Source organism: Callospermophilus lateralis, unplaced genomic scaffold (assembly GCF_048772815.1).
Source record: "Callospermophilus lateralis isolate mCalLat2 unplaced genomic scaffold, mCalLat2.hap1 Scaffold_109, whole genome shotgun sequence".
In the NCBI taxonomy this organism is placed as follows: domain Eukaryota; kingdom Metazoa; phylum Chordata; class Mammalia; order Rodentia; family Sciuridae; genus Callospermophilus; species Callospermophilus lateralis.
The window spans coordinates 1,186,637-1,198,380 of NW_027511135.1; the positions used below are offsets into that span (position 1 = coordinate 1,186,637).

At 37.1% G+C, this 11,744-nt stretch overlaps 1 pseudogene; it reads left to right on the forward strand.

Annotated features, from left to right (window-relative positions):
- On the forward strand, positions 1–2,041 carry LOC143386345 (serine/threonine-protein phosphatase PP1-gamma catalytic subunit-like; annotated as a pseudogene).
- Positions 2,042–11,744: the final 9,703 nt, after the last annotated feature.

Below are 11,744 nucleotides of genomic sequence, written 5' to 3' on the forward strand. Positions count from 1 at the left end.
CGGGAGGGTGGGCGGCGGGAAGGCGATGGCGGATATAGATAAACTCAACATCGACAGCATCATCCAACGGCTGCTGGAAGTGAGAGGGTCCAAGCCAGGTAAGAATGTCCAGCTACAGGAGAATGAAATCAGAGGACTGTGCTTGAAGTCTGTGAGATCTTTCTCAGTCAGCCTATCCTACTAGAACTTGAAGCACCACTCAAGATATGTGGTGATATCCATGGGCAGTACTATGATCTGCTTCGACTTTTTGAATACGGTGGTTTCCCGCCAGAAAGCAACTATCTGTTCCTTGGGGACTATGTGGACAGGGGGAAGCAGTCACTGGAGACTATCTGCCTCTTACTGGCCTACAAAATCAAGTATCCTGAGAATTTTTTTCTTCTCAGAGGAAACCATGAATGTGCCAGCATCAATAGAATTTACGGATTTTATGATGAGTGTAAAAGAAGATACAAGATTAAACTATGGAAAACTTTCACAGACTGTTTTAACTGTTTACCGATAGCAGCCATCGTGGATGAGAAAATATTCTGCTGTCATGGAGGTTTATCACCAGATCTTCAATCTATGGAGCAGATTCGGCAAATTATGCGACCAACTGATGTACCAGATCAAGGTCTTCTTTGTGATCTTTTGTGGTCTGTCCCCGATAAAGATGTCTTAGGCTGGGGTGAAAATGACAGAGGAGTGTCCTTCACATTTGGTGCAGAAGTGGTTGCAAAATTTCTCCATAAGCATGATTTGGATCTTATTTGTAGACCCCATAAGGTGGTTGAAGATGGGTATGAATTTTTTGCAAAGAGGCAGTTGGTCACTCTGTTTTCTGCACCCAATTATTGTGGAGAGTTTGACAATGCAGGTGCCATGATGAGTGTGGATGAAAAACTAATGTGTTCCTTTCAGATTTTAAAGCCTGCAGAGAAAAAGAAGCCGGATGCCACAAGACCTGTAACACCTCCAAGGGGTAGGATCACAAAGCAAGCAAAGAAATAGATGTCATTTTGACACTGCCTAGTTGGGACTTGTAACATAGAGTATATAACCTTCATTTTTAAAGCTATAATGTGTACTGGTCAGCCTGCTCAGATAGATCTGTGTTTGTGGGGGCCCCTCCTTCCATTTTTGAGTTAATGAATGGCATTTGCTGGTTATAACAGCAAATGAAAGACACTCCACTCCCAAGAAAAGGTGTTTAGTTTTTTTTTTTTTTAATATTCCTTTTGCAAACAACTTTAATGATGGTGTTAAAGCTGTACACCCCAGGACAGTTATCCTGTCTACGGGGTAAGTGTACAATTGATCTTTTTAAAATTCAGTACAACCCATGAATAATGTAAATGCTCATTTTCCTTAGGATATAAAGAGAGCCCTAGGGTGCTCTGAATCTGTACATGTTATTGTCATAAAATGCATACTGTTGATACAAACCACTGTGAACATTTTTTTATTTTAAAATTTTGTTTCAAAGGGATTGCTTTTTCCTCTCATTGTCTTATCATGTACAAACTAGTTTTTATAGCTATCAACAGTAGGAGTAACTATCTCAACCTTGCCAGCATCACTGGTATGATGTCTATTTAATTAAAGCACACTTCCCCTACTGTATACTTAAAATCATGATTAAAGCCATTCTTTTAAATGTTTGTGACTCTTTCCAAAAGCCAAAGTTTCTGTTGGAAAATGTATTGACACGCCCGTAAAAACAGGGTGGCATGGTTGTGCACACCTGCTGCCTCCTCAGGGATTCAAAAACAGGTTTTTGATTTTGAATAGCAATTAGTAATATAGTGCTGCTTAAGCTATTAATGATTAAAGTTAATAACATTTTGTACAATTTCCATATAGTCTATTCATTAAGTAATCTTTTTACAGTTGGATCAGGCCTGAACCCGTCCATTCAGAAAGCTTCAAATTATAGAAACAATACTGTTCTATCCGAGTGACCGATTATGCTTTCTTTGGCCTACATTCTTTATTCTGTGGTGAAGTTGAGGCTTATAAGTCAAAACAAAGGAACTAACTTGCTATCCACCAGTTTATACAGAACTCACAGTATCTATGACTTTTTAAAACTAAGATCTGTTAAAAAGAAATCTGTTTCAACAGATGACCATGTAGAATACCATGTGGTGAAAATGAATTCAGACTTATTAAATGATGAACTTGTTAAATCTTCTCAGTGTCTATTTATCAGCACAGTACACACAGAAAACTGTTGATGGCATATTGTATAGATTTTAATGAATAAATTGCTCTGGAAACCACAAAAAAAAGAAACTAGGGTGAAAAAAGAGCAAATTAAACCTGATAAAAGCAAAAGAAAGGAAAAAATAAAGATCAGAAGCAGAAATAAAAGAAATAAAAAATGAACAGCAAAAAACAGACAAAAATCAATGAAATTAAAAACTGGTATTTATGAATTGATAAACTGCTAAACTTAACAGGAAAAGAGAGAAGACACAAATTACCAATATCAAAATAAAAGAGATGACATCAACATAGATTCTATAAATATTAAAAGTATAATAAGAGAATATTGTGAGCAGATTTTTGCAAATACATTCAACAATTGAAATGAACAAACTCAAAATCAAACTAGAATTATGTCCAATCTAGTTTTCTTAAGTAAGAAAACACAGGGCAGAAAGATCACAGTATTGGAGTTACAGTCAGAAAATCCAGACTGGAAAAATCCTATAGGACAAACAACACAGTTTTGCTTCAATAAATTGATAGGGGGGGAAAAAAGGAGGGAGAAGCAATAGTTTAAGAGATTTTAAGACATGTATCAATAATGCAATGTCTTCCAGGTGCAGTGGCATACACATGTAATCCCAGTGGTTTGGGAGGCTGAGACAGGAGGATTGCAAGTTCATAGCCAGCCTCAGCAACTTATCGAGGTGCTAAGCAACTCAGTGAGACACCATCTCTAAAAAAAAAAAAAAAAAGAAAAAAAGAAAAGAAAAGAAAAGAAAAGAAAAAAACACATAAAAGGGCTGGGTATGGGGCTCAGTGGTTGAGTGCCCCTGGGTTTAATCCTCAGTACCAAAAAAAAAAAAAAGAGAAAAAAAAAGAAAGATATGCAATGTGTGAACTTTATTTTGATCCCAATTTGAACAAATCAGCTGTGATAAAATAATAAAAACATTCATGAGACAATTGAGGGGAATTTAAACACTATTTTATTGTAAAGCATTTTTATAAAAATTATAGATGTGATAATGGTATTGTCAATATATATTTTAGAAGTAAGTGCCCTTATATTTTAGCTATAAATACATAAATAGCTGTGGGTAGAAATGATTTGGTGTCTGCTTCAAATTAATTTGGGGGTATGTTTGAATAATTGTTGAAGCTGAGTGAAGCTTCAAATGGATTAATTTACTATTCATTCTACTTTGTTTTGTGTTTGCATTTTTTCCTAAAATAATTAGATTATAAAATTATATTTAGAGCATGATGTCAATTTAAGTTCTTTATATATATATATATATATATATATATATATATATATATATAACTTATGTGTATTAATGCATACATAGAAAGGAAAAGAAGCTTAAAAAATTCTTGGTGATTACCACTTTTTGATGAAATTAGAAATAAAATATATAAACTGGTTAAGGTGGTACATACATGTAATCCCAGCAATTTGGGAGGCTAAGGCAGGAGGATGTAAAGTTCGAGACCAACCTCAGCAATTTAGTGAGATCCTGTCTCAAAGTAAAACTTGAAAAAACAACTGGAGATGTTGCACCATCAAAGGAATCTCAAAGTAAGGTATCCTTGGGTTAATTCCCCTGTAACCATCCCCCTTCAAAAAAAATGAAACATGCATGTTTTTTATTATTATTCTCTATATTCTTTATTGGGGAAAAACAAATTTCAAGAGGCACAAGACCCAATTATTTTCAACTCTTTTTAAATTAGCATTCACAAATAATGAAGACAAGAAGAAAAGTCCCTAAACTACTAAAAGTTGTCATTATATGGTGGAACCACATGACATTTTTTTTTCATTTCTGTATTTTTTTAACTTTAATATAAAGGTTAATTACTTTTAGGATTAAAAAATTCAGGAGCTGGAGTTGTGGCTCAGCGGTAGAGGGCTCGCCTAGCATGTGCAAGACCCTGGTTTCAATCTTGAGCACCCTGTAAAAATAAAAATAAATAAAATAAAGGTATTGTGTCCAACTACAAACTAAAAAATAAATATTAAAAAAAATTTCAATAAAACACCACTAAATCTACAAGCACAATTTACTAAGCATAAACAAAATTATGTACCGTTTAGTAAGATTTTAGAAAATACTAACAGATGTAGGTAACATTGTCTGAACTTCAGGTGCCTAATTGGTTGATTATCCCTGAGATGAGGGGTTAAATACCAGTCTAATGGTCTGGAGAAAGAAGGGGAAAGGAAATCAGATTGTGAAAAAGCAGAGGGTGTTCTTGTGATTCCGAATCGCAAAAGCTGAATATTACTATCAAATATAAGGAAGCATACCTCCAGAAAGATATCATGCTTTGATGATTTTGTTGCCTCAATTTGTTTTGTTTTGGCATAACATTGCTATATCTTTACCAATTTTAAGTAAAACTTCATAGATTTCATTTTTAGAAATACTACATATTTTAAAAATATCATGGCTTTAATAATTCATGGAAGAAAAATAAATTTTAAGAGGCATAAGACCCAATTATTTTCAACTTATCTTAATGTTATCACTTTCTCTTCATGATATCTTTTTTAAATCTGTTTTTCTTTACACATAAAACTTTTTCCTCTATTTTCTTGTAACTAGAAAATTTTTATAAGTGGAATCACCTGGTCAGGAGTATGAGCATTTAGAAGGCTCTTGATATACATGATTGATAACTTGTTTTCCATTGTGCTTTTTAATAATTATTAATTTACTAATTCATAATCTACCCTCTACCCAGAAGTGTTTGTGTGTCACTGAATATTCACCAAATTGATCATTATGTTATTTGTTTATTTATTTATTTACTTACTTACATTTTTATGGTGCCAGGAATTGAACTTATGGCCTGAAGCGTAACAGGCAAGGGCTCTATGATGGAGATTTTTTATTTCCAGCCCCATCATTATGTTTTTAAATATATTTGGGCTAATTTCACAGTCATAACATAGGATTTTATTATATGTGCATATCTTTGATAGATATTTGTATTAGCTATTTTAAAGTCCTTTTTCATGAATATTCCCTTATATACATTGTCTGTAATGTAAATCTTAACTGTCTACATTTCTATTTAACTAAGAAAATAAACAAAATCATGGACCCATTTAGATATATTGAGCACAAAGTCATGTTTTGAGAACATGGCATAGTCTTTGAAATGTGAACTAGTTCCCATTTGAGCTTGTGTCTTCCTCCCAACCTCCTATGTCCTACCTAATAGTTCATGCTAATTATCATAATGTTTCAAATAATTCTTGTCTTTAAGTTCTCCATTTGCACTTATCTATAAATCATTTCAATTTACAGATGCAGCAAAGAACACCAATGATATTACTGATGGGCTTTGCCTCCGGGGTGCCTATGCGCGCTTCCTGCCCTGCCACTCCCTCCCCTCCCCTCCCCTTCCCTTCCCTCCCCGCCGGCCGCAACTCCGGAATGCCTCACCCAACCGCGGGCTTTGTCCAGCATCCTCACAGCGGCCCCTCCCCATTTTCGCCGGCTCCGCCTCCCCGACCCCCCCAGTCAGCTCCACTTCCTAGGCGCAGGAGGCGGCAGCGGGCAGGGGACGAAGGGGTTAACCACAGGCTCTTTCCGGCGCGGAGGGATCCGGAGGCGAGCCGAGCGAGCCTGGTGCTGAGGCCGCCTCAGCGAAAAAAATGTCCGCCTGAGGAGACCCAGGAGGAAGGGGCGGCCAGGCCAGAGAGCCGCCTCCCCCGCCCGGACCCGAGAGCTCGCGCGCAGGCCGAAGTGAGTCGTGCCGCCGGGCGGTGCAAGGGGAAGCCCGAGTCCGCTCTTTAATCGGGGTAGTTGGATGCAGAGACTGGGCGGCAGGTAATTGCGGGTTGGCGAGCGGGAGGGAGACGGCGTGGCGGGGCTGGAAGCCCCTGCCGGAGCTGGGGCGTCCCCGGTCCGCGCCCCAACTCCGCGCCCCATTGTACAGAGCCAAACCCAAGGTCCCCTCCAAGTTGGGGAGTGGAGTCGGGTGGAGGCGCCAGTCGCCGGCGGCGAGGCCAGCAGGTGGCGCGCTCGGCCTGCGGGCCCGCTCGCTGCTCGGCTGGGGCCAGCACCCGGCTCTGGGGCGCGCGGGAGAGCGGACGGCTTTGGCCGCTGAGCCAGGCTCATTGTTCGGCAGGTCGGGGCAGGGCAGCAAAAGTGGGAGGAGGCCGAGCCCGGGGAGAAGGATGCCCGGAGAGACCGACACTAGTTGTTGGCCTTCCTGCTTTCTTTTTTAAAACGCCCCTTGGGCGCGCGGGGCGTGCTTGCCGACCCCCTGGGCCCGCCTGGGACGTCCGGGAGGCGGCGGCGGCAGACGTGGGCCTGCGTGTTCAATTGTTGCCGAGGGAGTGAGTCACTTCCTATCTCCCCTCGCCGCTGCTCCGCTCTCTGGACACCGAATTGCCCCTCACCCCTCCCCACCAGACCCCGGACCAGCTCGGAAACTTGCTGGAGAGGCAGCGAGTTGCGGGAGCTACCGCGTCGCTCTTGGGCCACGCCAAGGAACCCGTGGATTCAGGGACCCGGCGCGGGCGCTGAGCTCTCCCGCCTCCTGCTGGCGCCATGGTGGGAAGGAGTGGGGGAATTGGAAGTCAGCTGGGCGCCCCCCCCCCAGTGCTTTTCCTCCTCCCTTATGCCTCTTTCCATCCCCTCACACACTTTGGGCCTCGGTGGTCTCTCGCTCAGCCGGTTTTCCCCTGCCTTAGGACCTGCTAGAAGTGGCCGAAAATGAATTCCCAGCAGCAGTGCCTGGCCGCTATAGGGACCAACAAGGAACTGAGCGACCTGCTGGACTTCAGTGCGGTAGGAAAGCGTTCAACGGCATCTTGGGGTTCTACTGAGGTTTACAAGAAAAAAATCAAGCAGAAAAGAGGGGGGGAAGACCTACACACTAGGTGGGGTGAACTCCATCTGTTTTGAACAGTAGTTCTCAGGGCTGGAGTCCAGCTCCCCCAAGTTTGACACCTGAACTTTGATGAAATGTCTAGACTTGCAGATTTCAAACTTTAATGCCAGAGGGGTCGTTTGGTTTAACCAGTTAAAAGAAGAACAATATAACCATGAGCTTTGGTTGAGTCATTCTTTGACCCTGATGATTATTAGTGATTTTAAACTGTATATAAAGACAAATTATTTTTTCTTCAACTCTCCTCACCATTTTCCTCCCTAAGATATGTTTATGGTACCTGAAAGATGTCAGCTGCAAGAAAGTGAATCCAGGGCTAAAATTTTCAGCTATTTGAGCCAGTAGTTTTATTTTAAGGTGCACATACGGTATACATGTACACACTCTATCTGTAGTCTCAACCGGGAAATATCTTAAAAATATATGGTGAAACCACAGGGCTGGCTTGAATTTCTTTATCAGCTGCTATTAGAAGACAGGACTAATACCTGCTTTGTAGGACTGTGTTATCCTTACTGTACATAGTAATTTCATTGGACATGATTCTGACTGTAAGTGCATATTAAGTAATATTAATATAATGAGATTCACTTAGTTCCAAAGTGAAGATCATGGGTAGAAACTTACTATTTAAACTTAATTAAACCGGAATCTTTATGTAAATGACTGGGTTTTCAGAAAAGACTGTAGTCAGTTTTTTCCAAATAGTATTAGTAAACAGTATCAGTGTTTCCATTCTGAGTCTGAATGTATCTCCAATTTTATTTAAACTTCCCTATGAATTCAGGATTCATAGAAACATTTGGGTTATTTTGCAGATGTTTTCCCCCACCTGTTAATAGTGGGAAAACCAGACCAAAAACACTGGGAAGCAGTCAGTTCAGTGGATCAGGTAAGATGTCTAAAACTAGAAACTCATATTTTGGTGGTGTGACACATTTTAGTAAAAAAGTATGAAGCATTTTAGTATCTCTTTTCATACCATTTTCTAGTGTGTCAAGTTAAAATTATAAATAAAAACAAAAAAGCATCAAACATGGACAGTTTGCTAAAGATTCATTGATTCAGTTACAAGAATTTTAATACAGATTTAAAGTTGTTCATTTTCCTATGAATTTAAAATTGAAAATCATCTTGAGTTCAAAGGATTGTTTCAATGTGGGGTAAAAATGGGAGCGCATATCCCACTTGAATCAAAGTGTGAAATATGATATATCAAGAACTATGTAATGTTTTGAATAACCTACAATAAAAATTAATTAACAAAACAAAACAAAACAAAACAAAACAAAAAAACAAAGGATTGTTTCAAACCTTTATATTTAGAAACATGTCACAAAAAATAGTCCATGAGTGGTCTTTAAAACAAATTTTTTCATATATATATATATATATATATATATATATATATATATAATTTGCTAAATTTTAACTCACTGTTACTAAACCTGGATTCTTAAAAAATGGTAAAATACTATTATTGATTATGTGTATACAATGATTGAGTCATGCTATAATTAGTAATATGTATTTATTTTAAAAGTTGGCTACTGGTAATTTATAAGTAACTAATTTCATGGGCAGTTATTTAAAATATTAATGGATGAAATGTTAGAAATGAATATAAACTTATGTTTTTTTAAATTATGTGTCTTAGATGAATAAGTTCTGTCTGTTCTATATTCACATTACATTAGGGTAATGTTTATTAAATTCCTATTTCTATACCAATGCTGTTATCTTTGAATTTATTTTTGGTGTATTTATAACTATTCTGTTCCATTATTAGACATTCCATTTTTTTTCTAACTTTTTTTAAAACTCATCAGTTTAAAATTAATATTCCAGAAGTAAAGTCGAAGCCGAAATGAAAATCACATAGAAAAGATAATTCAGCATTTCAATACTGTAGCTTTTATTTTCTAGGAACATATATAGGTCTTAAAATGAGGTTATTTTTAGAACTTTAGCAGGTCATTGCTTTTATTACTCTTTTATAGTACTTGATTTTTGGATTTTATTTTCATGGTATTTGCTGTTAACTTGAGTAATACTTAAGTGTATAGAAAACCAGCTTTATTGGTTTGGGAATGTGGGAAGTATAAGTTGAAAAGAGATTTAAAAGCAGTTTCTTTGGGTTAGAAGTAATTTACATCTGGAAATATATCCTTGAAGTCTTGTAGTTTTTCTGTTATTTGCAAATACATTTGTGATGAAATTTTGATAGTATATCCTATAGAAATGGTTTCAGAGCCTCTGTTTTCTTTCTAGGAAAGCTGTAATTGTAAGCAGAATTTGGCCATGTTGGTTTTGAGTAGGGTGTTAAATCTTGCAGGTGAAAACAAAAAAGGGTAGGCATTATTCTTAACCAAGATACCATGTTTGTATGATTTTTAATCTTTATTTTTTAAAAAGAGTGCTTTGAGATATTAGAAAAGGAAGAAATCTTTGATCAAATTTGAGTTGTTCTCAGTGTTTTATTTTGGCCTTCATACTTGAGAATATCAATTTTATAATATGAAAATGGAGGTTCCCTCCCACAACCTTCCCTCACCCTTTCTGCACACAGCTATTTATTTTAAAATGATCCTAGTTCTTTATGAACTGTCAAATATGGCCTAATGCTTTATATTATAGCAAATAAAAATTGGTACGGATGTGGCAGGATGTGACCTGTGCCTCAAGGAGGAATCAGACAGAGTTTGGACAGCGTTCATATATGTATCATAGGGTGCTGCTGACTTGGTTCCCAGGAGAACATGAGATTGCCATGGCAACATAGGCTCTTTGAAGGCAGACATCTTGGCAGAGTGGTTGGATCTTTTGAAGTGCTGGGTGTGTTGATAGGAAAAGATCCACTCAGTATAAGCAGACAACTATAGTCCAGCAGTCAAGGAAAATAAGAATTTAGTTTTTACTTTAACTTGAGGACAGATATCTTTTGAATTTCCCACTCAATCCCAATCTTCCTTTAAAAAAATATTTATATAATATTTTCTCTTTACATTATATACTGTTTCAAGGACAAGTTTCTAAGCATGTGCTCCGTAATGTTTTTGCTAAATAAAATTGTCTGAATTTTTAGTGAAATTAATATGGTGTAATGCATTCTGATATTATTGGTAGCTTCTGATATTGAAAGAGTTGGTGAAGGTTATTATAAACTGTTCAGTTTAGAATTTGGTAGTGTTTAAAAACTTGTAGCAAAAAAAAATATATCCCGACTCCTTGATCTGCCTACTGTTTTCAAGATCCTTTTCTTTAGGTAACAACTTTCTCTCTCACATTTCTTCACTCTGAATGTCAGCCTGCTTTTTCGGTTTTGTTCTGTGGGGGCTCATGTCTGCCTCTGGGCCTTTACTCAAGTTTGCCTCCTGCCTAGTATGGGTTCTCATCTATATGCCTCTCCAAATACTACTTGGAATTCACCTTTATTAGTAAAACTTTCCCTAACTCCTACAACTCCAAGGACCTTTCTTTCCAAATGCTTGATTAAAATTTGCATATTAAATTGTTTAGAACTTAATAGGATTTTTGTACATATCTTTTATTAAGTGCTGGGTGTTGTACTTAATTTCTGAGTAATAAGCCTTTTATGATCAGGAGTTGTGTCCTTTAGTCTTGTGCCTTATAATAAGGACCAGACACATAGTAAAACTAGTTGATTATTGGTTTTAACTATGTTAATAGTAAAAGTCATATTCAAATCGTGGATTATTTATTTAGTTTTTTTTCAAAGTTATATAGGCAATCTCCTTAGCGTACTAAATTGAAGATCTTACTTTTAATACGTGGTCCCAGAACAAATAATAATTTGTATGGAACTTTAATTCTACATCTAAACCATAATTAATCATCTAAACTGAAGAAACCAAAAAATAATTTATATTTGGGTCATCTTTTTTTTTTAAGTTGAACTTTTTTTTTAATTTATGTTTGTTTAGTTGTAGTTGGACACAATACATTTATTTTATTTGTTTATTTTTATGTGGTGCTGAGGAGTGAACCCAGGACTTCACATGTGCTAGGCGAGGACTCTACTGCTGAGTCACAACTCCAGCCCATATATTTGGGTTTTCTTAATTCTCCCAAGAGTGATACATAACTAATACTATTCTAGATGCTTAGGAGAGAAGTCCATTTAGTGTACACCGTGACACCATGACAACTCAGGGCACTCGTGCTTATTTATTCTTGTGGAACCACTATTGAGAACTGGACATATACTGTAATTTCTTTATTATAGTTAGTTTCCTCATATTTCAGTGGCTTATTTGAACCTTTCTGTATGTGAAATTTATTCTGTTCTATTACTTCTTTTTATAAGAAATATTGGTAAAATTTTTAAAGAAAGCCATGTCAGGGACCTAGTAGAAGTTTTGCTATTGTGATTTATTAGAAATGATTGAAATGATTACCTAGTTTTCAACACTACTGTCTGCAGATGCAAAATGCAGTTCCCACATTATAAAATCAATTCATTGTATAGTTGGGAAATTTTTGGTTCTACAAAAACTTTTGAGATTTTTCTCCTTCCAATCTTGGAATGAAGAAGATAAAACCAGTTGCTGAATCCAATATTTTAGAATTTTTTATTATGTTTGTAAAGAAATCCGTTAGTTATTTGCATACAT